This window comes from Pinus tabuliformis, chromosome 5_2 (genome assembly GCF_031772625.1).
Source record: "Pinus tabuliformis cultivar Carrire ecotype Pingquan chromosome 5_2, CPIR1, whole genome shotgun sequence".
Taxonomy (NCBI): Eukaryota; Viridiplantae; Streptophyta; class Pinopsida; order Pinales; family Pinaceae; genus Pinus; species Pinus tabuliformis.
Window position 1 is genome coordinate 279,428,181 of NC_142306.1, and position 22,591 is coordinate 279,450,771.

The 22,591-nt window shown below is 36.6% G+C and overlaps 1 protein-coding gene across 1 annotated transcript in view; it reads right to left on the reverse strand.

The window, feature by feature from the left end:
* Positions 1-726: 726 nt before the first annotated feature.
* The window catches only part of LOC149158605 (E3 ubiquitin-protein ligase RZFP34-like), a 63,450-nt gene continuing 41,585 nt past the window's right edge, over positions 727-22,591 (reverse strand). Inside the window, exon 7 of the transcript XR_016261711.1 lies at positions 727-969. The gene's annotated coding sequence lies outside the window, so the exon portion shown is untranslated. The remainder of the gene's footprint in view (positions 970-22,591) is intronic.

The window sequence follows — 22,591 nt, forward strand, 5'->3', positions numbered from 1 at the left end:
TATTTACTATACAAATAACATACTCCCTCCTGGAGTGTAGGGTTTCTAATGTGGAAGGGTTTCTAACACACTGCAGTAAGATTGAATTAACATACATAAATTAATTTAGAGTGAAACTCCGTAATAGCAATGAGAAACCCAGAAAACCCTGTATTAGACGTGATACCCACAAACGTAATACTCTGCGCAATAAAATATATGTAACATGAATTAGCAAACCAGTAGAGACATGTAAGAAACTCGACTTACAACTAAATGGGAGAAGCTCTGTCTAAGTTATTCAGTGAACAATAACTACATGCAAGCGATAATTTCAACATCACAGTTTTATGATAAACTCTTCTCATGGGGAAAACAAAACCCTTAACTGGCAATAAGAGAAATGATACATCAGGATTAGTACACAAACATTTCAAAAAGATCTCGCTGGATAAATTCAGATACATCATCAGGATTGGTACACAAACATGAGAAATGATTCATCATCAGGATTGGTACACAAACATTTCAAAATATCTCGTCGGATAAATTCGAGAAAACAAGTTCCATCTCTGGAATTAATCCGCAGAACCGTCCAGTCTAAAGCTTAAGGAAAAAGGAAATTACATCTACAGATTAGAATGATACCGACACGACCTTCGCTTGCGATTCAGAAGCCAGAAACTAAACCCTTGGAGCAAACTCAAAAATATATGCCGAGCTGGACTAATTTGACTCTCGGTCTCATACCATGAAACTGTTACAGAACCAAATTCTCTTTCTAAAAGAAAAATAAACAAAAGAAATCAGACCCCGGCAAGTGCCTAGGGATGGAACCCCAGCTCCGAATAACCAGCGGACCCTGTCTTCCAGTTCTAAAGTCATCATGGAAGATCTCGCTTACTCAGAAAGCCCTCGAGTGATGAAGCCTAGAGAGAGTTTGATTGTAGTTCTGCAGCAATGGCGGACTCCGGTGCCCTGGAGAAAAACCTGCAGCGGAACAAATCTGCAGTGTGTCAGGGGCTGCATCCGGAGAGTGAAGGGAATATAAAATTTTCTAGATAATTGACCATTTATCTTTTGAGAAGAATAAAAGTTAAATCTTTACATCTTTCAAATCTACCTTTAGAAAATATTATGATGTTACAACCTAAAAAAGAATACATATTGTTCAGAGCATTAAGATAAACATCATAATGAATAACATCTAACTGCAAAGAATACATATTATTCAGAGCATTAAGATAAACATCATAATGAATAACATCTAATTAGAAAACAAGATAGAACTTTACCTTTCGAACTTCATGGCGTGGTACATCATGTCTGTTAAGTGGATGGACATCCATTGAATTCTGTTCAAATATGAGATCAGTCCATATTATACCCTCACAAATGAAATTAGAAGAGAAGTAATTTTCTAGTTCTATTTTAACAAGTATATAAACCAAACACAACCGTTGAACTTGAAATAGCTACGAATGAAGTAAAGAAAAAGAAGCATACTTTGGCCTCATTATGACAATGCCTACAGTCAAAGATTTCATTACAACACGGAGCCCTTATTTGGCATCTCCGGTGGTTGTGTGAACATCTGCCATCAATTATCAGTATTAAGAAAACACACATCAGTAAAATCATCCCTGTATGGCACATTTTCACCACTTTGTAAGATGCATGGAGATACCAATAAGAATATATCAAAATTATATATAATAAATAAAAGGTATAAATGTTACATTAAAGAACAGTGTATTTAACATCTCCATTCTATTTCAAAGAAGAAATACCAAATACAGTATGGGTATGCATGTCAAACAATGTGGACACTCACTACCTTAAATATTTATGTTAAGGACAACAAATGACCACGATGAATTCCTTCACAGTTAAAAACAGAAATGTCATAGCCCCACGTTAATGAATGCTATTTTTGCACACTTCAATTCCCTGAGATTCATTGTCTTAGTAGAAATTAAATTAAGCTGAAGAAAATAGAGAGACACACAGAAATACTCTTCTCATGTTATCAATACAAAGAGGTCACTTTGGCACAACCTCCTTTCTTGTTCTATGAGATGAGATAGGTTTACTTATGGCCAAAATTTGGGATAAATAGAACAAATATGTGGGATACCAGAGCCCCGCATAATATGTAATAGTTTTTCAACTCTAAAGAAGATAAAGTTAAGAATTGAAATTAGTTCCACATAAAGAACACATGCACCAACTATAGGTTTCCAACGTTAGCAACAGAGAGAGTCCACTCCATTTTTTTTTACCAATTAGGGAGAATGCCGAAAGTTTCTCCTCCTTCAATTAAGGAGAATGCCCAAAGTTTCCCCTCCTTCAATAGAGAACTATACTTAGTATAATGAAAGAACTAAATCATAAAGAAAGGTAGTTGATAGCCATGACAGCTTCGTTTTGACACAAGTGCTATTATATTCCCTGGTCGAGGGCATATGAGCGATATGTGAATCTGCCAACAAAAGAGAAAAAAAGCAACAAGATTTGGAGTAGTGGATTAGTGAAATCTGGGTATATTCCAGAAGCCTATGATTTCAGATAAATTGTTTACCAGTGCGCAAACAATTTTGATTCAAGAACAAGAAAGAATATGCTAGGAGTGAAGAAGATTCCTCTGAATCCTAAGGCATTCAGATGGTTACTCAAGTTACCATAACTGAATAAGTGTTTAAAAATATTTCATGCAAATAGTTTCCTGAAGTCAGAAGCAAGTGGAGTTGACATTATTCGAGAATTCATTTCCCCAACTTCTCAGGTTCCTTCTGATCTTTCTCTGCTAGATATTTCTTTGTTTAGACAGTTGTTTAGGGATTTTTTTTGGCTCTATGCTCTTGTGATGGGTCAAGAAACTACAACAAATGTTCAAAAATGCATTTTTTATTTGCTTTATCACTCATGCAAAAAAAATTGTCTATTCGACTGGGTTGGTGTCATTTCCAATGTTTAGCTTTTCAATTAGTTAATTTTTCCAAGATCAATAGATTCTTTATGATGGCATATCTGATAGAAGCCCTCGTGTCAAGCCATGTGTTTGACGACTTACCTTGTAATCCTAAATTCAATTTTAGTGAGGAACTAATGCAATTTTGGTATCGTATATTGTGGAAGCATGCAACTTCTTTAAATTTTTGTTTAGTTCAATTTGTCTTTGTAAAAAAATATATATTACATGATAGCTGGAAAAGAGCCTCCTCAAATATCTACAAAGGCTCAAGTTTTTCTATATGGAAAAAGGGAGCATGAAAAAAGAGAAAATAATACAAAAAATTGAACTTACGGTTTTGAAGACAAGCAATTGTTGTTGCCAAAACTTGTTCTAGATAGATATTTTGTTCTTGATGTCTACAGGAAATACCATCATTGGCTAGTTATATTTGAACAGAAAAAGAAAAAATAATTTATTTATTTTCCATTAACTGCTGGAGAAGTCACTATGAAGAATACGGATCACGCTACTAATCTTGCAAAGTCTTTAGATCCTTTTAACTTAAGTAAAGTTGAAATCATTAAAGCCTTTGATCCAAAAGGTTTTTCTAAAGGACACCTAGAGTCCATTAGATATGAGAGCTTGTTTCCAACTACTAAAGAGCGGAGAGAGGAAAGTCACAATGCACCAACAAAAAATCAAGAATTGTTAATAGATGTTGAAGAAATCGTTGAAGAAAGTGTGGGCATGGGAGGAAGATACAAAAAAAGAGGCACAAAACCTACAAGTAAATCTCAATCTTGCACACATGGTACCAGTATGAGTTCATCTACCTGTCAAAAATGGAGAAAAACTATTGCAAGTGAAAGAATGGTTCATGGTGGGCCATCAAATGGAGGGGATGATGAAGAGCCTCCTCATAGAGTCACTCTAGATAGAGCACACATGATTGAATCAGCCAGATCCAAGAGTCTACGTAAAAAAAGTGACATTGAAGAGATTTTGGACATGGAAGTTGATAGTGTTATACTACCTGATTGGGTTAGTACTTATTTGCAAGAAAACCAAAAAATGATGGAGCAAATTGCTGGAGAGTTCACTACTTTCGATGATTACTCTATCATATTTCAAAATGAAAATTATGACAGGGGCAATAAAATATTAAGGATTGAAAGAGTACAAACTCGCAACAAAAAGGTTATTGATCAAGTAGAAATGGATGTTGATTTTTTTGGGGCTGGAACGATAGGGCTTATGAAATTGCATCAAGCTACTAGTGACGTGCTTGCAGAGTCTATTAGCCAGCGAGAATCAAAAAATATGAAACTGAAAGCAAGAATAAAAGAGCTAGAATATGCTATAGACCTAGATCCTTTGTTGATGACTCCATTAGCAATACATGCACCACCATTGGCAATTTCGATACTCAAAACATCCCATAGATTTGAGAAATCGGTCAACTTCCTTAATGCAGTGAAATCGTATATTATCAATAATATATCTGAAACATTGTTAATTATTGAATATGCATGGTAAGCAACTTTCGATCTGCAACATTTATGGCAAAGGATTAATTCATATATCGAGTGGGTCAAAAATGAGCTCGAGGGAGACAGGGAATTTGTAGACAATGACTTATTAAATTTTAGTCAAAATCTTGATTTACTGTCACATCTAAAGAAAGAGAAATAAGGACTTCCTAATGTAGATCGAATAAAGAAAATCAAAGTTGCATGGTTTGAGAGAATCAGAACGTTAGAGGACATTACTTTTGAATGTGGAAGCATAGAAAGTGGAAGAGTTGATGTGTATGTCAAGGTGGTAGCAATTGTTTTGGATTTAAATGGTCTGTGCATTACATATGAGTCTAGATTAATTTCAAAGGAAATATTGATGGTTGAATTAGAGATGCTAAAATAATCAAAGGAAACATAATTCAATAACATAACTGATTTTACTACAGAGGAAATTAGTAAATGGCCAATTACTTTTGTTAGTGTTAACTAGAAGTAGTCTACCTTGGCTTCGGAATTGCAAGAAGAATCTAGGGAGATTGAGGAGGATATATTCAATGAACATGTGAAATAGGATATTACTATCGCTACGATGAAAGATTTCATTGAAGCTAAAGTAAAAGAATTCCTTGGAGAAATTGTGATTGTGAAAGTAGCTAGCAGTCAAACAATGACGAACTATGTTGTTGTATATTGTAAGTGTTTTAAAAGCTTCGAACATTCATTTTTTTGTTTATGGTGTTTAGCTATTCAAGTTTCTTGGGTAAGTTATCATGAACTAATCTATCCTGAATGTAGTTTCTTGTTTTTCATTGCAGGTGCCTTTTTTATATTACCGTTCAAGGGAGCCTAATCCCAGTCCTCATTGGGATGAATGAATTTAATTTTGTGATCTAATTATCGATATTTTGATAAGTGATTTATGGAACAAATCTTATTGTCAAGACCATGACTCTATAATCAATCCTTATTTCAATTATGATTACTAAGTGTTCTAATTCTCGTTCTATTTACCAATTATGTAAAGAATTCTAAGGTCATGTTTTGCATGAGATGTTGCATATGTCTAAATTTTGTGACATTGTGCAAAACACTAATTGAACATAAGTTCTCCAGTATTTTCTTTGAGCTTTTATATATTAGCTAATGTTTTGTAATTGATGATAATCAAAATGAATTTCTAAATACTCTATTATAATACTAAGACAGTTTACGATTTTTGTCAAGAATTCTTTGATAATGTTTTGCATATGAACTTGTATAGCTCTCGATTTTGTAGTGTTCTACAAGAATATTTATTAAACATAAGTTTATGGGTGTATGCATTTGAGCTTTTAAATTGTATGTAATGGCTTGTAATTGATGACACTGAAAATGAACTTTTAGCAAGAGTTTGGTTCTCAGATATTTGTTCTATCTATAATGTTTATTTTAACCATAGCTATAGTGATTGGCATTTGAATCTTAATATTTTTTTCGTTACTATAAATTTGTTGGTTATTGTTGAAGGCATGTCAAGCACAAATACAGATTACTTTGTTCTAGTTTTGATTTTGTTTACTAGTTTTGTGTAGAATTCTAAGATAATGTTTTTGCATAAGTTTACGAGGATATACTTTGATCTTTTATATGATATCTAGTGTTCTTTTTATATTTGAATTTACTAGTTTTCGATATATGTTTGTGTTGCACGAATAATTTACGAGTAAGACTATACTACTATGTGCTTTTACAATTGTGCAAGAAACCAAATGATAGTTATTCCTTTAATTCGACGGATTCTTTATGTGTGTACATTGTTTATATTTGCACAAACTTTAGCTTGTCACATGTCTGTACATACTCACAATTGCATATCTTGACACATTTTTCTCTTCATAGACTTTTCTAGAGCACTTATATCCATCGAAATCCAATCTAAGCATGCTATTTCTTTGTTTTTTTGTGCATGTCTCCAAAGTTTTAATTCTCATGCTATTTGACATATGTGAAATGTAACATACACTTAATCAATCTTCTGCAGTGGGCACTCTCATTTATTTTAAAATTAATTGAGGTTTAATCGAGGCATAATCAGGACGTTGTTCAAGTGCTTAATGGCATTTGTGATGACACATTGTGTAATGATCATTGTGTGGTGTTTGGAAATGCGAAGAAAAAAAAAAAAAAAAAAAACCTTTCATTGTGTGCATCAAATATTTCTTTGTGCGAAGTGTGAAAGAATCTCATATTTAATCTTCATAACTATGAAGAGTACGAAAGTGTTGAGGAAGCAATCAAGGGGTGGGGAGCTAAACAGAATGTGGAGGAAGAATCTTGATAAGGTAGATACGATGTGTAGAGTATGGAAGAATCTTTCTCCCTCTGCATCTCATTTCATAAGTCGATCATGATTCAAGACACAACCAAGTTATCACATATAACTTAGTGTTACGATTGCTATTGTGTTCAATGGAACTGGGGCTAGATTTTGTTATGATAATTCTTATATGCTTTTTGAATATTCTCATTAAAAAATCCATCTCATTAATAAATAATATTGATCTTATGTTTTCAAAATGAAAATTTGGTGACAGGTCACTTATGAATATCACTAACGACGACTAGCACGATTTTTTAGAAGAGAATCGTTGAAGATAATTGATATTTGTTTGTATGGAATATTTGCACACGGAAATAGAATGAAAGATGCTTGAACGATTTGTTTTTTCTTCTGCAAATCGCGAATAATAATTTTGATTGAGCAGGTAAATGCATCCATGTATATAAATAATTGTGCATAAGCTTTTACATTGTGCAGAGTGCGAAAGTGAAAAGAAAACCACACACAATAAAAGCTCTTCATGTTCTACATACTAAATTACCTCGATTCTATTTTATCCAACTGCTTCATGTGAATTTCATTACACACAATGTGGGGTACGGTTTGCAAAAACAACTCTGGATCGATGTAAAGAAATTACGGTATTAACTCGTGAGTAATCTTTGCAGAGATCCAAATAAGTCTAGGATTGAATGACCTTCAAATCTGTGGATACTAAGAATAATGATATGTATTTAGCATTAGACAAACTATAGAACAATACAAAGTGTTTGTTAATGCTAAAAGCTCCAATTGCAATTCTTATTGGTTTTTTGAGCTTTGTTTCTACTTTTTATTATTGAAATTGTTAAAACGTGTGTTCACAAATTTAAGTCCCCGCAAAAATAATACATCAATTTCATTGTGACATACGAAAGAAAATTTTGTTATGCGAAGTGAGGAGATGCGTATGTGTGGAAGAAACACAATCAAAGCTTGTTCTGCATATTCGCACTTCAAAGAAATATATTTTGTATTGCTTGTGAAATATATTTTATAGAATCTTGATCCAACGGGCATCAGAAGTCAAGCGTTGATTCGTCCAACTTGTTTCTTCTTGGCATGGAAGACTCTCTGGCTTTCATTGTGTGGAGCATGGAGATGGATTCACACATTGCACTTTCTTTTTTCCACGTCTGCACATTGAAAGCGAACAAACTATTACACTAGTGATATGTCAAATTGTGGTAATAGGGTAATCCCATTATGAATATGTGGAAGAGTGGGTGTGCGGAGCAAGGAACAGGTGTGGTTTTGCGCAATTACGGAAGAAGCACAATGGTATCTTTTCTTTCAAATCCATACTCCTCACAACTTCCTCTGCTTCTTCGCACTTTAAATGGTAATTGTTGTTGATACATTATTCGGAGTGATTAATATTAAGTGGCTTCGATCATTTAAAAGTTAGTATTGTGCGAAAGGAAGGTGTGCGAGAACTGTGCAGAGGGAGAATGCATGCGAAAGTGCAGAACTTTACGGAAGAAAGATTGTGTTTGTTATTGTGCGTACTTGTTATTTGACACAAATCACAAATTAACAAAGATCATAAATACTATACGAATTTTTAAATCCATGTTATTGTGTTTTTGTAACTGGTTCTTCATCATAGTGATCATTATCATCATTGCTTTTTGTATGTGTTTCACATGCGTATGCATCCTTGTTTTGATCAGAGACCGCAATATTTTATGATGATTCAATTTTATTTAAAATAAAGCTTACCATCTTGGAATTTCATTAATGAAATCAACATTGCTTTGAATTTCCCATTACAGTTTACACATAATCATGATAACACTTGGAATTTCAATGTCAAATGCATCATATAAAATGTTTACAGATTTGTTAAGAAAGCCTAATGGTTCCAATTTTCCAATCTTAACATGTAACAACATCCACATTCTATGAAATTCAATAATATTGAATGCATATGAAAATACAGAGCATTGCATGAAAAAAATATTTGTTCCTTTCTTTGTGCACCCATTCTCTCGCACAACACTTCTTTCTCACATGCATTTAATTCACAAACGCAGTATCACAAATGCATATAGTATTTGACAGCATCTAATAAAACGGGTGTGCGAAAGAAATTTATCCATGGGAAATTTATACGGATTATGACAACATTGTGAATGAAAGTTTCTATCACATTACGAATTTAAGTTTTTGTTCCTTGATCCGCACATCCATTCTCTCGTATAACACTTGTTTCTCACACACAAAAAAATACACTTCATTTAATATTGGATACTAAATTCTTGCTTAAAGTTTTAACAATTTCATGTATATGGAATAAAGTTCCCTGTGTAACATCGTCCCACATTATTAATTAATTAATAATATATATTTTTGTGTGGGAGAGACATGTGTGGAAGGAGGATCGAAACAATGTCGAAAAAAGTATTTGTTCCTTTCTCCACACACTCATTCTCCCGCACAGCATTACTTGTTCACGCATATTAAAAAGACACCTAATTTAATATTGCATGAAAATAATAACTATTTAATGCACTAATATGTGTTTTGTCATTATTCAAGAATTCTTTTTTTAGCCAATCATTTCGGGTACGTTGACAATGTTGGATGCCACCAATAGCTAGGGGGTCTCCCCAGTGTGAAATCCCAATTAGACCTCACACTATTTGGGATAAGATCCCCATTTGGTATATGGAACCATCTGCCACCATGAATGTTTTGTTCTTGGATGTCAAATGAAAAGATGTTAGAGTGAAGGCAAGAAAGAAGTGCCTGGACAATGGGAACAAGGTCAACCCAAGATTGACAAAATGCAAAAATAGATACAAGGAAGTCACAACAACCATAAGAAGAAGTACGACATGACAAGGATTAGTAATCCAAAACCACCTCAAACATACAAGAACAAGAACATTCCAGAGGTCAATTGCAAAGTAGTTCACAATAAGTTAGCAGCATGGTGTGGAATAAGTAAGCACATATTCAAAATAAAACCAGCATGGTGTGGAATAAGTAAGCACATATTCAAAATAAAGAATACATGCAACAACTACAAACTAGTCCATAACATATTGCATGTATGAAAGCACACATACAAATACAGGGAAAACACCAGACAATTGATATAACCACTGTGAGTAAGCATGGGAGTCAGTGCCAGAAATGGGGGACTTCTTATTATTGTTGCTACAAATACAAGCACATATCTTTTAATTCATCAAATCCCAATAGTGGAACATGGGCTACTCATGCCATTTTCTAATGCAAAATCCTAGTCTCACCCTAGATCACCCTACTAGCTACTAAGAGTTGAGTTCCTCTAGCTCTTCAAGCACAAATCAAATATGTACTCCTAGTCTAAGCTCAAGTGCTAAAGTCCCTTGAAATGAGGCATGAGGGTATACTTATATAGGTTAGGTGAGTGTTCACCTTCTCCTGTGACCCTTTAGCTACCCTCATGACTCTTGAACTTCCTCACTTGTCTCCCATGCCTAATCATTGTTACATGCTCCAATAAGTCTCAACATAGTTGTCAGCATTATGATGAGAAATATTTATATTATGATGAAAGAGAAGAGGAGGATGTAGAGGGTTCTTGGAAACCCTCGAATTCTTGTTGACAATGTGGTTACTAGGCCATGAGACAAAGTTGTGTGGTTCACTTGTTGAATTGAATGACCATGTATTGCTACTATACCTACCACCAAGGTTGACACAGTGCCTTAGGCAGCTATGTGGAGCCAATTTTCTTATTTTTTGAAACCCTAATTACACAGCTTCTTGTAAGAACCCTAGCTTTCTCCATGCAAATCAACATTTTGTTTCCTTGCCTCTACCTTTTGTGGTTGAGGCAACTTCAAGTGATCAAAAGCTTTCACATCACCTTCACCTTCAATGGTTCTCACCAAATCAAAACATAATATGTATCACCGGGGCTTCATTGACATGTAGGGGTCTCCAATGTTGATATTTTCTACTTGATTGTAACCCTTATATTAAACATTGCACCAATGAATGCGTGGCTTTGCTTCGATGTGTTATGGTTGCAACCCTTTGGAACAAATCGCAATGAGTCTCCCTTTGGAAAACATGCTCCATAATCCTCATAAGCTTGAATCACGCTCCAATTGGTAGCGAATTTTTTTAAATCACGCATTCACACCCCATAATCCTACAAGCACGGAGTCATCAATTAAAACTCAAGATGGACATATGGTGATAAGATAAGAAATAATTACTACAAAAAAAAATGAATTAATAAATGATCAATTTGAGGGGAAGAAAGAGTTTTTTTTCTCCTGAGTGTGGGTGATGGGTTTTTCATCATCATTTTATTTCATCCTTTTAACAAGGATATTTCCTTTTTAATTGTTGATCGCTTTATTATCCTCTCAGCACGTAGTCGCATCCTTAATATCCATGCAACTTTTAGTTTGTCCATATAACACTTTATAATGTTTCCCTTGTGCGTAGCCTTAAAGACATCAATCAACACATTTCTTATTTTAACGCAACCCTTGATGCAATATTCACCATGTGCCTTCATTACAGCACTTCACTTTCCACGATAACATTATTTCTAGCACATGTTGAGTTGTCATTACTTCCATTACCATTCAAGTTGCAGTTGGGAGGCACGACCTCAACCAAATCGCATTTTGCATATACGGATATGAGTTTTCCTTTTGCATTGAACTCGCATGTGATTGGACAGGTCGGAAGGTCGCATAGTGGGTGATATCACATAAATCATTAACTTCCTTATGTGTGGTTTTGTGACTATGTGACTAGTCACTTTCCCATAATGTGATTTCCCCATACACAATTCAAACTACGACTTGACTATAGGTTGCACCTTTTATTTTGAAATGTCCATCAGTTGCATTTTTTTGCGACTCTCCCCTTTTGAATATTGATATGTTGCATCATTGTTCTTTCATTCAATATAGATATCCCAAATTATCCCTAGTGTGTTGGAATAAGGGTGTTATTCCACATTATAAGCTTCATGGAGTGCATTGTATCCATATGTTAGAATCTGAGTTCGTTATGGCACTTTAGCTGACATATTAAAGGTTTCCAAATCAAAAGAGTTTAGCCAACTCTAAGTTTGCCAAAATCCCTAGCTCTAAGAAAGATCCATCCAGAAATGCAGGTGGTAATCCATGTAGATTAATGTGCATGAATCAATGCTTGAAGATTGTTGCTCTTCAACTTTCATGCTAAAATGAAAAATACCAACAAAATATTCCATGTTTCTTTGCATAGGGCTATTTATGTTTCCAACAAATTTCACGGAGAAAAGATAATGAGAATGCCCAAAACTTCTCATTTTAGTGTACTGCCAATATTGAGAGTAGCCAACTACAATCTTTGAATTGGATTTTGAGGTTGAGATTACATGTGTGTTTTCCCCTTTTATCATTCTTTGTTAAATTGTTATAATCATCCTCTGGTTCAACTTTTGTTCTCTCTCAAATTTCCTTGGAGTATCTTTCATGTTTTCAACCTGCAAGTCCCGTTCATGTTATGAACAGTAACTATATCAGATTCAATAATAGTGTGAAAGATTTATTGAGGATACAAGTCACACTTCATTTCATAATTCCAACATTATTTTTTATTGCAACCTTTGAAGATTCTCATTCCCCTATCACTATTATCTGCATTTACATTCATGTAGGTCACGCTTTTGATGTGAGTATCATCTTAAGTTTCTCCTCAAAGTGCCCATTTCTTGGCTAGTTCCCAGATGCAAAGTAAAAATTTCTTTCAGGTAGTTCCAGTCGATTAAAATACATACACAAAGTCATAGTTTCCCCTTCTTACAAGTAGTGATCTCTCCTTTTACTTTTGTTTCCACATCTTCCTCAACATACACTTCATCGTACTAAGGGGTAGGCACCATCATGTTGAAGCTGAGTGTACATATCAACTCAGCCTTCACAATGTATGAGTATCTTTACCCTTTGTCCTTTTAAACATATCCTTAGCCAAAAATTCGAACGCAAGGTAAAGGAAGTTGCAAATTGAGAGTGAATTGCAAGTCTCCCGAGGACCATGGGTCGTAGGGCAGCAAGGTGAAGGTGATTCCCATGGTCGCAGCAAATTTTAGGTCACATAGTGATAAAAGGTCACAGGATTCCACAAGAGAGTAGGTCACAGTAGATGTTGGCTCCCTCAATTGTGACCTTGCGACCCTGTGACTAGTCGTATCCAAGGATTGTGCCTTGTGGAGGTCGCATAGTCGCAACGTAGCGAAAGTCGCAAATGTCATCTATTTACGCCACTGCAGCTTTATGACTTAGCAACTTGGGAGAGGTCACACAATCGAGAGATAGGTAGGTCACACCTTCAGGTCGCATTGTTGAGGTTCTCCATTGTGATTTTGCGACTTAAGAACTCGCTAGTGAAAAATGCAACTCATGAGTAGAAGTTCTTTTAATTCTTCTAGATCAATTTTGTCTAATGCACCTTTCATCATATCGACATTGAAGACTTTATGCATGTTTTTTGTTTAACTTGAAATGGCCTTAAATCATTAGACAAGCATTTCTTTGAAATGTGAAATGCATTCTTCATTTGGATTGACAATTTATGGTACACTGTTGTATTTCATCTCACTAACTTCTTTTAAATTTTTCGAATAGTAACATATATAATCATTACCTTTGTTCACATAATAACATATAGAATCATTACCTTTGTGGTAGTTCTTTGTGTTGCATGTTGTTATATCACCTTTAAAAGCACGATTTCATGCCACTCATATTCTCTTGTAGTTGAACTAGGTATTTTATGCAATGCCTCTTCATTTCTTTGTTTCTTATTCGGCGGGACTACATTACTTAATGCACTTGGAGTATTCATTTGTAGGTAAGTTTGATTCGCTCTCATTGGGGCCAAGTTTCTCAACATGACAACTCAACAATTCATGATTTGTAAGAGGCCCTCATAACCTGAGTGCGTTATCACCAAGATCACCTCTCAATGTGTATTTATCACAGTTTAATATTCATTCTTTGGCACACTATATAAATGGCTCATCACTTTCCTTTATGGAACGCAGGAAGAATGGAGAGTGGAATCCATTTAGGGAATAAAAACTAACACTTTCCTTTGTAAAACGCAGGAAGAATTGAGAGTGGAATCCATTTAGGGAATAAAAACTATGGATTTAGTGTCCAGGTCTACACAATCATGACTACAACAACTATAAATGGGGCAAGTGATTCTTCATCCATCATTGTACATTGTAATCAACTTTAAACTCTTCCCAACATATAATCCAATCAAGCACGTTAAATCTTTCCGATAGAAGTAACTTGCATACAATCTAATGACATGTGTTGAACGGACATCGTCTGAGTCAATAACAATATTTCTCTCTTCAATAGAATCCATGATGAATTCTCCGTCGTTGTGACACACGTATTCACTCATTAATTCACAGGTGAGGCCATAATTTTTGTCGAGATGACTCCTCTAACTATTAAAAACAATCATGACTACAACAACTATAAATGGGGCAAGTGATTCTTCATCCATCATTGTACATTGTAATCAACTTTAAACTCTTCCCAACATATAATCCAATCAAGCACGTTAAATCTTTCCGATAGAAGTAACTTGCATACAATCTAATGACATGTGTTGAACGGACATCGTCTGAGTCAATAACAATATTTCTCTCTTCAATAGAATCCATGATGAATTCTCCGTCGTTGTGACACACGTATTCACTCATTAATTCACAGGTGAGGCCATAATTTTTGTCGAGATGACTCCTCTAACTATTAAAAATACGAGAACGTCTTTTTTTTCAATACGAAATTTTGGTCGGTTTGAGGTTTGAACACACGACCAATGATATACCAACATTACGGTTTACCAAAGGGCTGGTTGCTATTAAAAATACGAGAACGTTATCATTGAGCCACTTTCAACCTGCAATAAAGACACTTTCTCTGTCGAATCTGATGGTACAATCCAACCACCTCAGATAAACTCCCAAGCGTGCTTAAATACTTCCATCGTGTCTTGAAACAACAGAGCTACCCCTTAGCAATTGAGAAACAGTAAAGATTCTTGCTGCGAACTAAGTCATTGTATTCAGTTTAAAACATGTTTAGTGTAACTAACAACAGTATTGAAAATGTCATTTCAACTTCTAACTTCCCTTTGTTTCAGTACTATCCAACATGCCTAAAATTCCATTATAAATTCATGCCACATTGGGAGGTCTCTTTAGCCCCAGCACAATACCAACATTTGCATCGTTTGTTGCAAAACGCTTCAACACGGAGTTTGATGTATGCATTAATTTCTAATTGATGTGTTATAAACATGTGTTACATTTCCAAGCACCGTACCCTGAGCATTATTCCTCGTAATGGGAACCTTTGTAATCAAGGGAACTCATTATTTAAATTAGGGTAGCGCTGCTTGAAAAGAGGCATGCATTATTCATATCATCTTCATGTTGTAATTTGGGACATGCCCTATTACTCACCCTATATGCACAAAATAATAATAAGGTGTTAGTGGGGATATGTGTTGCGAGGTGAACTTCTAAGAAATAGAGCATTAAGGCTTTAGAAATCATAGTGAGTGGGAAAGTGTAAAATGAGTTACCAAAAGAGTTTGTTGTTACTATACAAAATGTTTACAGATACCCTTGATATGAATAGCTTTCATAGCTTTTTCTTGTAAAAGTTATGAGGGTGAAACTTTAAAGACTTCATTTTACTTATACAAACAAAACCTTACTTTCACAAAAATTTGATGGTGAAACAATTTGATGGAATTAATTTGGTGGTGAAACAATCTGATGGAATTGTTGGTTACATGTGACCCTGACATGTTATAAGATGCCTAACATGATAGTGCATTTTTAATGCAGGTGGCATGAAATGATTGTAACAAATGCACCACACGAGTTGTGGAGTAAAACACGACTAAGAGTTTTGTCATGATAATTAGGGTTTTGAGGGTACACGAGTGAAGTAGTGTTTTACAAACCTGATCCTGCAATCATTGAGACAAGAGTCCTTTGCCTCATTACAATGCATATCGCAAAAGGATAAAACCTTGAAATCACATGAGACCCTTAATGCATCATAAACCCTTATGCATCACTAAGATCCATATCCAAGACAGAACACCAAGAGAAAATTTCATATGCATCGCAAGAGTATGGGAATCAATGGTGCTTTATAGAAACCATGTTAATGAAATATTGTTTTGATTCAAAGTCATTGGCACAACTCACAAAACCTAGGCAAGCAGAGGGGTACCCAAAATTTTGGCATTGGGCTAAAAATTTGGGTGGGCGTTGTAGCAGATACAATAGGTTATATGGCGTTATTGTCACATCCACACTGCGCACAATGAAAGGAAACTCCTCACAATTTTCCTGCACCTTTTCATTCTCAACATGTGGTTGATCAACAAAATGTCTTAAAAAAATTTATGCATTGTTTGAAGTACAGAGGTGCGGATTCATGCATTGTACGGATTCCAAAAATTCATATTGAGAAAATATTGAGCAATATTATATATCATTTTATTTGTGCAGAAGGGAATCTATGTGGAGGTGCAAGTTCATCCATTGTGCGGAGCTCAGAAATTCATATTAAGCATATACTAAGGAATATTAAGCACAATGCACAATGGAAAAAATAGAGTCCTTGTAATGAGTGTGGACGAAGCACAACGCAAATGGAAAGAGCACAAAATTACAAATTAGCGTCATGTACAACCGAAAAATATTTCATTGTGCGGAATGTGTTTTCTGCATTTTCATCTTCCGCATAATGACATTTACTCAATACTAAGGCATTTCGGCATTCTTTCAACGAATCAATAATTGACACATAATCGGGAATGGTAAGTATTGTCGTGTATAAAAATTTGTTTATATCAAATAGAGCCAATTGACATCGACATAGTAGTGGGTGCTAACTGAACTATGAACTCGTTTCGTAACAGAGATAACTGGTTAGGTTTCCACAAAATGTTTATTTGTGGTTGTGCTTGCACACCTTTCGACTTTGAGTTATTATTGACAACTTGTAGGCTAGTTGCCATTATCACAAAGAATTCACATTTAATTTGGTTTTTAAACTTCTAAAACTTAGAATATGTATATCGATGATATTAAAGCAACAACAAAGTGTGAAGTAAATAGAGTAGATGGTTTTAGAATTTCGAGATTTATTTCCACTACTTCCCGTAAACAATAGCTTTTCTATCTTCAATTGATATTTATTGAGAGTAACATGTAAAACAGATTTCACATGCAAAATAGTAACAGATGGTGATTATTTAGCATATCAAGAAATCTATACTTAAAGGGCATTGAAAATGTTACTAATTGAGAGAATATTTTGAAAGTACAAAGTGGAAATGGCTAGTAGAGGAAGGAAAGAAGTTATTTGCACTGATACGATTAACTCACTTGCTCTTATCGATGAGATATTCCAGTGGTCATTTGTGTATCAGCAATATGTGAATCTGTCAATGGAAGAGAAGAATAACAATAAGATTTGGTCTAGTGTGTTAGCGCTTGAAATTTCACCTCAGGCTGAGAAAGGTAAACCTCAAGGCTACATCAAACCATTTAGCCTCGTAGCTAGCCCTACGGGGCAGGAGAAGGCTCTCTCCGGTCAATCTCGGTAGATCTTCAATGGGATGAGATGACCAACAAGGTAACACTGATATTAGGCTAGTAAACTGATTAAAAAGGTTGATTTGGGAGTTTTTGGGGTTTTTGGTGGCAAATTGAGGAACTGCAATTTAGGGTGCGGGGATTTGACACAGTTTCTGCAGGGGTTTCCTTGGGGCGAGGTAGGAGACAGTGCTGATGTCTTTGACTGAAGTGGATGGTTAGGAATGAAATATTAGAAGGCTAAAGAGAGCAAACAATGAATTTGAATTCTCTTTAGACAGTAGAAAACATCGAAATTAAACAAATTTAAAAGCAGAGCATGGCAAGCATGAATTCTTACTTTAACACTTCATTTGTTTAATATGCAGCAGTATAGAAAGGAAATGAATCAGATAATAAAGCTTACAATAACATGGAGAAACACACCATCAACACATGAGTCCACAAGAATCCCAAAGATGACTGCAAAACCCTGGTCTTCCTTAGCCAAAAATTGCAGAGATACAGTGAAAATGTACAATGATAGCTGCTCCCTCAAGAGTCCAACCATGAAAATGAGCAAGAAATTACATAATATAGATGATCTAACCTCTTTCCCTGCCTCCATGGGTCGAGCTCACTATCCTAGGAGCTGTTTGAACCACTTCTAAACTAAGCACTAGAAAATAGGCAGTCAAAACAACCTGCCTCTATAAACTTGGAAACCAGTTCATACATTCAATTTTTACCATTTACATGCAAGAATCTTCTAGAAGAGTTAAACAAGCTTAAAAGTATCCAAAAAGTGTCACAATTACATCCAAGAGGACCACCATCCACCTCAAAAAGTCAAACTGGAGCCAATTCTGGGCTGAACTGGTCAAATCTGGCAAAGTTTCCTCAACGGGTCGCGCACATTTCCTCAACGGGTCGCGCACTTTGGAGCTCTGTTTGGAGGCCTTCCTGGTGTCAAAATTAGGTGTAGGATAGCTCGTTGGAAAGGTCTCTGAGTCTACTTTCCAACCCAACTAGAATTTTTGGATTTGGAGGTCATTTGCCCAGTCAAAAGTCAATTCTCCAAAGACTGCTTCTGCAACTCAAAAAAAGGGCAGAAAGTCAAATTTTGCCTGTATTTTGACCTTCTGGAGGCCCAAACCCCCATAAAAACTCAAGTCCATCAATAGGCATGTGTAACTTTGCATGACAAATCTAGAAATGTTGAGTTTTTGCAAAACGGAGCTACGATGACAAAGGGTCTCACCGGGGGTGAGACCCGTTGAGAAGCCAAAACCTGTAAATTTCCCAAAAATATTAAAATTACCCAAAATTCTTAAAAAATTTTGGGATTTGTGCTGTAGCTGATGCTAGTGAGTGCCATGATCTTTGAGGGATGCCTCAGCCAAGATACGGAGTGGATTGGTCTTCTTCCTCCGCCTAAGAGCCTCGGACAACCTCCTTTGGAACATTTTCATCTTGGCTTTGCATACATGCATTCTTGCCCAATAGTGATTCTTCATGTTTCTCAACAGCTTTTTCTCTTGGTTGGCCTTAGCCAACAGCCTCTCCAAGTGAGCATTCTCCTGAATGAGCAATGACTCCCGGTCAGCAGGCAATGGATCACCGGGCCTCCTACGGTTTAGGACTCGGTCACTACGAATCCTCCAAAGCTCATCAAGCGCCTTCTCCTCCTCTAGCTGTGTGTTCCGCTGCTCTAGATAAGTGATGGTCCATTGGGCACCCTCGAGTCTTCGTTGCAAAACATCATTCTCGGCCCTGAGATGCTGAATGATCTCCTTTGCCTCTTGGCTAGGAGAACTGGCCTCAAGATCAATCACCGGATCCTCATGAATGATGGGCTCTTTGCCCCTCTGCAGTACCTGTGCTGGTGAAGAAAGCGAGGCCCCTTCCACCTGATGTGGAGATAACACTCGCTAATCTGAAGATGAAGGCGAGACCCCTTCCACTTGCTGTGGAGATAGTACTCGCCTAGAGGCTGCAAATAAGGCCCTTGGGCCTTTCTGATATGTGACCAAAGGAATGGAGCTGACATGTCGGGTGACTGGAGCATCAGGCTGCTGAGATGGTCCTCCCTCCTCATGAATGGCCTCCTAATGTGGCTGAGGTGGCACTGTGAAAAACTCACGGGAGATGAACTCCTCCCATGAGATGCCCTGCTGAGTCAACTGATGTGAAACTATGAGCTGAATCAAACCATAATGGCAAAGGCTCCTGTACTGCTGAGCCGGGGTCTTCCTCTGCAACATGGGCACCATCCTCTGAATGTTATGAAACAAGAAGACCGGGAGGTTCATCATCCTCACCCGGGTGAAATGCATCAACAGGCGAATGTGATATGAATACACCTGTGAAAATCTTCCCTCACAGGTAAAGTAATGCATGATAAGTCTCATGAGGGGAGCATACTCGCTCCGGAGAAATCTGAATGGGAAAACACCCGTCAATAGTCTCACAAATGATGGCCGGACATAGGGCTCAAAGTGAACAAAATCAAGTAATCTGCGCTTAGGCCACACCTCACCCACATTTGGTATCCCTGTAGCCTCTGAGATCACCTCAGGTGTCAATATGAAGTTCACCCCTGCAAGAGTGACCTGTCCATCATGGAGGTGTAAGACAAACAAGCAGGCCAACTCTCTATGATGCTGAATCTGAGAGATTCTCTCACAAAACTGATAGCAAGACATGTACCGGAAGCAATTCACTGCCAAAGGACAAGCCTGTAATTCTGCCAAAGAAGTAGGCTCTTCCCGCTTATGATGTCCTCCCTTACCTCCTCTACGAGGCCTCCTCTGTTCCTCAACCTCTGTAGATGATGAACGGTCATCACTTTGCTCATAAGTTTCGGTTTCTGACATGGTTTTGGAGCAAAGTGGACAAAATGAACTGTTGTCTCTGCCTGCAAAAGATGTTGAAATCTATGCTGTTTCAAGGGGAACCAAACATGAGGGAAATGTTAGGGGAGGGAACTTCTTAACAAGGAATGGGAATACATGAAAATAACAGGGAATTTCAAGGGAAATTTTGCAAATGATCATGCTTATAGGAACATGTATTTGAATTTAGGAAATCATTTGCAAAGATGTTTGTATATGGGACAAAAAACATGTGTGATAGTAAACATGGAAGGAGCATACATGTATCAATAGGGACATAGGGAAACCATACACCAAATTTACTTATAGGAGTTCATGTGTATCATAAGGCAAATTTTTTGATAAGGAGTACATGTACATTGTTTTAACATAGAGGGGAGGTTTTCATGTACAAGGGGATGTCAAGGGCATGTAGGGGTTATGTACATGACTTTAGATATACAGCAACATTTATTTTCACATGACTCTTTTCTTTATTTGCAAATATATCTTTTCTTTTGGCCTTTATTTTTGCATGTGTATGGTAGAGGGAATTAGGGTTTTGTGTGCTTGGGAGAGGGGTAGGGTTTATAGTTTAGGGATGGGGGAAAAAGTTTACATTTTATGTACAAATAATATGGGACAGAGATGAAAGCATGACTGTGAATGAAAGGGGAAAGAAGGGAGGGAATCAAATGGGACAAAATCACTTGAAACAGTCACAAAACCCTAGCATTTTACAAACATTAACAAGCAGCCATATAAGTCTTTTCATTCGCTTGATATGAGGTTAGAATCATAGCATACAAGCTTATTTTCATCATCAACCTCCAAAACAATGAGTAAGACCCTTCCTCGAGCAATGTAAATGAGTTGAAGGGAGGTTGAGGAAATTTGGTTGAAGTTTGATTGCAGACAGCTGAACGGGTCGCGCAGGGTCCCCAACGGGTCGCGCACAGCCCAACGGGTCGCGCCCGTATTAAATTTGCACTGCTGGAGTGCCCTGGACGGGTCGCGCACCGCCCAACAGGTCGCGCACAGGCTTGAACGGGTCGCGCACCTGCTAATTGCCCGAAATCACTGTGTTTTTGCCTCTTTCGCCTATCACTCTCTCATAATCTCTCTTGCAAGCTTTGAAATGCACAATGAGAGTGAAAGGAGGGAATATTACCTTTTATAATCTTCATTTGAAAAAATTTCATCCATAAACCCACTTTATAAAGTCTATTTTGACACTTTTTTAAAACACTGATTTTTTGGTTTCCTTTATCCTGAAGTTGACTTTTTGAGTGCTTTGACTTGCTTTTTCTTGCAGGTAGATCATCTGAAGGACTGTGGCAAGGGGACCAGGGTTGTTGCTGCCTTTTTGAAGACTTTTTGGAAATTTATTCTTTTTACAAAAATTTATCATGAATTTGGCTTTAAAAACAGAGTTTTTAAATCCAAATTTAAAAATGAACTGTACATAATGAGAATATCAAAGAAACATGTTTACCATCCTCCCTCTGGCTTGCTGGTCACTCAAGGACTTTCAGAGACATGACCTTGCAGAGACAAATGACCAAAACCCTAGACCTAGAATTTTGACATTAAGACACATCAAGACAAGCTTAAAAAAACTCAATGGCTGATATGACCTGATCCAGCAAAGCCAAGAGGTGTATGAGTTGACCAGCTCCTCCATCAGGGTTATGGCATGCCTAACGGGATGCAAACTTTGACACTGATGAGACACCTACTAATGCAAATGCAAAGAGCTTTGATCACTGATGGAGGGCTTTCAAGACCGGCACTAACATTGGCTCCAATGGGGATGGTAGCTCCTTGGAGGTACCAAGAACCTCAGACCTCTGGGAGAGCAGGCCAGTGCCTTTGTCATTGGGCGATGGAGTCATTATTTACACCTTTTGACACAAAACTTTGACACATTTATTGAATGAAAACTTGACTGAAAACTGACTGAAACTTAACTGAAACTTGACTCAAACTGACTCGATGGCAAACTGAAATAACTTGAAAAAACTCACTCAACAGACCAAACACAAATGACTCATGACCGACTTAAAACAAAACTTTACAAAGCTTTTGGAAAAACGGCAACAATCCATCAAGATTTGGAATCATGATGACAACCACCTGCATACTAATGAAATATGTACAATCATGTATAATGAGCTTTCCAATGTAACCAATCCAGCAGATGGATACATACCAAATTTCTGCTCTCGCTTATCTCGAGCAGGCGAAACGATGAACCTGTAGGCAACTCAAAATAACCAC